Source organism: Rutidosis leptorrhynchoides, chromosome 6 (assembly GCF_046630445.1).
Source record: "Rutidosis leptorrhynchoides isolate AG116_Rl617_1_P2 chromosome 6, CSIRO_AGI_Rlap_v1, whole genome shotgun sequence".
NCBI lineage: Eukaryota > Viridiplantae > Streptophyta > Magnoliopsida > Asterales > Asteraceae > Rutidosis > Rutidosis leptorrhynchoides.
Genome location: NC_092338.1, coordinates 354,877,709 through 354,883,988, shown reverse-complemented (window position 1 = coordinate 354,883,988; position 6,280 = coordinate 354,877,709).

Here is a 6,280-nt window from a genome sequence, read left to right as displayed (position 1 = left end):
TAAAAGTAAAGATTTTAGGATTTTTTAATTTTTTTGGACCCATAAAGTCAATACCCCAAATGTCAAATACTTCACATATTTGAATGACATTTTGTGGCATTTCATCACGTTGACTTATTTTTCCGACCCTTTGACATGCATTACAGGATTTACAAAAATTTAATGCATCACTGCGAAATTTACCGTTTATTCATATGGTATAAATATCTTTAATCAATCAATTCAAAATATTTCAGAAATTCGTCAAGAGTAAAACTAGGTAATAGCCGAAATTACTTTACCCAAAAGAGGGACGTATATTTTTATTAATATTTGATTGATTAAAGTGGGATAAAAGAACAAAAAGATTTTTTTTATCTTGTTTTTAAAATTTATATATAACTATATAAGTTTTGTAAAACTAAAATATATAAATATTAATAATATAAAATTTTATTAATATGCATTTTAAATTTAAGTTTAGTGTGAATTTAAAAACAAAATGTACTTTATTTCATTAAGTTAAAAATTGATTCCTAAAATTCGTTGTAAGTTAAAACACTAGGTCATTGAACCGAAATTGCTTTACCCGAGGGCGAGGCGACAAATTTTGTAATCATTATTTTTAATCTTATTGATTTAAAGTATGCCAAAAATATTATAAAATCCTAAAATCTTTACTTTTAAAACAATCGCTTTAAAATGATAATTTTTAAAATTTTGTCGAGGGACGAACTAGGTAAACATACCAAAACGACCTCAATACTAAAAAGAAACAAAATTTTAAAAATTAATTAATTAATTGTTTTATTAGTTGAAGGTTTTATAAAAAAAATAAAATAAAAGAAATAGACCCCATGCGATCGCGTGGGGTTTGCACATGATATCCATGCAATCGCATGGGAAGAAAAAACTGGACAGATTCATAAGCTCCACGACCTGGTTTCAGTCTCACTAAAACACACACACACACATACGCTAACCAACACACAAACCCTCTCTAATTTCACCCTTTTTCACCAAGTCTTCACTAAAATCACAATGAGGAGATACCTTTCAAGAAGTTTTTCAAAGAAGGTAACGATTTCACCCCTAAAACTCTTTAATTTCGAATTTATAGTGATTATGAGCAATTTTTACCTAATTTAATTTTAATGATTTCTAGCTTAATTAGAGTTAAATTGTTAGTATATTATGCTTCTATAACCTAGATTGATACTATTTGTCATGATTTGAAGCCTTAAACTTCAAACTTTTTAGAAAATCTAGGGTTTGTGTTCTTGAGCAATTTGGGACTTTTTGATATAAACAAGTTATGGCCGATTTTTGTTATGAATTATTGCTAAATTAAGCAGTGTAACATGTTTAGGGTGTTAAATGATCCAAACTTTGATCCTAAACATGATTTTTGAGCATCAAAGTGGACTTTTTAAGTCTAAAATTCATGAACTTGATTAATTTGATATAAATGCCATTTGAAACTTGTTTAATTGCTAATAATGATTATTTTGACATGTTATTTGAGATGAATGCTTATGAACGTTGTATACATTTTCATATATGCTTATTGAAAAAGTGTAGAATTGTTAAATTTTTGAAAATGTGTATAGGTTTAATTTTGTTTAAACATGTTATTGAAATTGTGTTAATCTGTTATTTTGCTAACACTAATGCATTATTTGGATGCACAACATTTTGTGTCTGATGTGTTTTGCAGAGAAATACAGATACTGACAGTGCATCATCGTCTAGACAAGTTGATCCATAGCCACAACTAGAGCTGCAGCCTGAGCCACAACAAGAGCAGCAACATTATGATTAACACTGCCATATTATGAATCGGAACTACATTTTTTTATTTCCTACATACAATTTCCGCCTCATGAGTTAATAGTACACTCAAGAGTGCATGAACAGAAATTACATCCCAATCTCAGATTTGAGCAAAACTGGGCAGATTACCCGAAGTACCAACCTAATAAATATAAGCTTTACACCAAAAATGTGGAAGTACTAAGGGTGATAGATTGGAGACCTTTGGAAGAAGTCAACCTAGCTAACTCAGTTAGGCAGTTACTAATCCAAAGGTATGAGAACTCTGTTTTTCCTGACTGGGAACGTTTGTTTACCATCCGTAGGCCTGTATATAAGGAATGGTGTGTTGAATTAATGAGTACTATAGCATTTAATAAGGATGTATCTATGTTAGAAGATAAGAGTTTTCTTAGATTTTTGATTGGAGGTAGGATGTCCATGATGGACATGGCTAGGGCCTTACAGATTTACACCCCCGCTGATTTATTATCACCTGATTGTACAACTTTGATTTATGAAGGTGATAGGGTAGATAGAGATTTTGACGCTAATGCCATATGGAGGCGTATGTCAAAATTTAATGAGTTTATGCGGGGTGGAAAACACTCCTATTTAGATATTGACAAGGCAGAGCTTCGCATAATTCATAGATTTTTAGCGAACTAGATTACACAACAGGGTAAAAATAAGGAAAAGATTACTTTACATGATCTATTTTACCTTAAGTGTATTCGTGACCCCAAAGGCTTTGTTAACATCCCCTACCGTGTTGGTTATTATTTGTCCAAAATGGTGGAATTTTGAAGGTATACAGGAGGGGGGAATAATAGGAGGTGGAATTTTTGTTACTCTCATTGGAGAGTATTTAGGTATAGATAGGGAACAAGGGGGTCCAATGATGGTGGTTCAGGAACAAACCGAACCTATATGTCTATCGGTTTATCATGGGGCACATGTACTGTTAAGGAGACATAATAGGGCAGTACTATATCAGGGTACCCGACCACAGGTATAGAGGGGTTCGGACGAGGAGATGGAGGAAGCAGATGACATTAGGGATGTCATTAGAGATAGTTATACTGATATTTTTCAGCGTATAGATGAGGTGGAAATGATTAACGAAGCTCGACATCGTCAGTATGAGTAGTGGAGAGCCGCAGATGAATATGAGCAATCCAGGTGACGCCAACACGATAGATGGCAAGTTCATCAGCACCAGACCGTGAGCCATCTATCATATAAGGTACCACAAAACTACATCCCGACTCAACCTGCTTATTATCCACCACATCAGCCTGACATGCAACCGCCCTTTAACCTATACGACCCCAACTAAGCCTTTCAGAACACCTATCACCAGCCATGGAACCCAGACAATAATATGAACTGGAATCCATATCCAGATTGATACAGTTTCATTGGTGTTTTCTTATCTTTTTATCTATTTATGTTTAAACATTTAATATTTTGATACTTTTATGTAATTTTTAACATTTTTATTATTTTGTTACTAATATTTCATATTTATAATTTGAAAGTGGGATATTAAGTCCCATTTCAAATTACCATGCATGTTTATATTTGTATTGTATATTGTCAATTGTGCACAACAGGGTAAAACAGCGAACTTTCACAGACTGGCATTAAATTCAGCAAAAGCAACTAATTTTGACGACAAGATGCAAAATATATGTGAAATAACAAATGATGTGCACCATTTATCATTCAAACAAACAACAATATGTTTGAAAACTCTGGTAAAATTTTAATCATTTTTCTACGCTAATCACCCTCATGAATTTAAATTTTTACTAATTTCTTGCAAATGAGGGCATTGCAAGATCTTAAGTGTGGGAAGGGATTAAATTCTTTCGGTTTAAACATTAATTTATGAACGATAAAACTAGGTGTTAATACCAAAATTATTGTTACCTCGGAAACGACATAAATTGAGAAACAACCCAAAACGTTTGAATTCATTTAAAAATGAAATAAAGGAGAATAAAAAGGCAAATAAATAAATAAATAAATAAATAAATAAATAAATACAAGCTAAGTGTGAGAAGAATTTATCAAGTTATTTAAAATATATATCACATATTTTTGTACAAGATTATTGCAGATACTTTTGTTTTAGACGATACTAATCAGTTTTACCCGATTTTCTGTAATATATTTGAAAGAAAGATAAATCTACACGATGAATCAATTTCATCATTAAAAGGAAGTAAAGTCTTCCAAAAAAGATACGCGCTTCTTGATTTAGGTCAGGAAGTTGTCGTCCAGACCAGCTGTAGGTTGACGAAAAATCTAGAAAAGTCATCTTTAAAATCAGCAGGAAATCCACGGACCTCAGCATCAAACAGGGTAATCTCCTTAAAAGATTAAAAATCAGCTTTTAAGCCTGATATTACTCAATCCTTGAGATTGACCTTAAAGATGAGAATTACAAACTCATGGAATTCGATGATATCTAAACTTGAGCTTGAACGAGAAAATATTTTGATCAAACTTACAAACCGATTTGTTTCTGAAAACCCATTTTCAATGCGTTCATTTCCATTGAACGTAAAATCCTAAGAATTCACTTGAATTCATTAGGTCACCTGAACCAAATCGGGTGTCAACCGTAAGAACGGTGGTTGCATAGCATGGTCGAAGACAGGACCTTGTGCCAGACCGAAAATTATAGGGTGATCTTTACTATTGCTCCTACAAAGGATAGTAATTGCATCCGACACGTTGTGGACCATGATTAACTGCATGTCATTAGACATTGCCTTAAGGGTTTCTTGTTCATCGCTTTCCTTTACAATTGGACGGTAATGTACGGAACAAGTAAACTGGATATGTGTTTTCCGATACAGGGATAGCAGTGGATTACACGAACCTAAAAGTTTTTAGCCAAAATATTGATCCACAAAAATATTTTGCAACACCGATGGTGGGTCAAATCAGAAAACTTATCTAGGGTAAAAGCTAGAATGAATTTTCAAAAGATTAAATGTTTTCATAAAGATCCAATTTCCTAAAGTGTAACGACCCAACCCGTATTAAAACCGGCCCGTAAAATTTTTTCCTTTTAATACACGTTAAATAATACTTTATGTCCCATTACACAGTTTCCAAAACATATTTTGATCAAAGTAAGTTCAACGAACTTAAAGACGTACGATAATAATTTAAACTTCTTAATACAATAATACGTTAGCTAAATCATAAACCGGTTATAATCATTATGACCCGACTAGTTACATTTACACAAAACCGAGCATGGTGATTTGGGACTATGCTACCCAAATCCTAATCGAGTACAAAAGTGAGATCTTCTAAAGCAACCTAGCCAAGGCCTCTAATCTCCATGCTTACCCGAGCTGCCATCACGCGAACCTATAAAATTATCAACAACGAGAGGGTAAGCTAATGCTTAGTGAATGCAAAGATATTATACACATACATATGCATAAAATGGCTACGCATCACCAAGCATCAAAATAACACATACCGTATCCACATGGTAAACAACTACAAAAGAGCACAATACACAAAGTAGCAACACGCTACGAAATCACCAAACTAACCCACCAGGTTAGCTACAACACAACAATAAGTATATAATCAACATTATCGATAAGGTTAACCCCTTAACCTAAACCACATGAAGGTTGGCCGAACTACCCGGACCTTAGTGAATTCGCACTACTCGAGATTCACTTCCTTCACTACTTCAACAACCGAGGTTGGCCGAACTACCCGAACCTTAGTGAATTCGCACAACCCGAAATTCACCACTTCAACAAGATGACCGAAACAACCCGAGTCATCATGAATCCGCACTAACCGAGATTCATTTCCTCAACAACAATGCTAGTGTGACGACCCAGAAATTTCTGACCAAATTTAAACTTAACCTTTATATGGTTTCGACACGATAAGCAAAGTCTGTAATGTTGAGTCTCGAAAATTTTTGAACTATTTTAATGAATACATTTAAACCTTTGACTATTTCCCGACGATTCACGAACAATTGGATGTAAATAAATGTGTTTACGTAAATGTGTATGTATGTATGTATGTATATGTATATATATATATATATATATATATATATATATATATATATATATATATATATATATATATATATATATATATATATATATATATATATGACTTTCATATATAGTTAATATTATATGTAAATTGTAATAAATATAAAATATATAAATATTAACAATTCAAATACGATATAGGTATTACATAATGAATAATATAAAAGATTAATATATAAAATGTAAAATAATATATAGAATAATTAAGTTACTATTAAAATAAATATATATAAATTCTATACATAAGTAGTATTATATATTATAATACATAAAAATTATGATTGTGGTTACTTAATTTAGAATTATTTGATATTACTATTATTAATAAATTTTATTATTATTACTAACTCAATTTCAGGATTATAATTACCTAT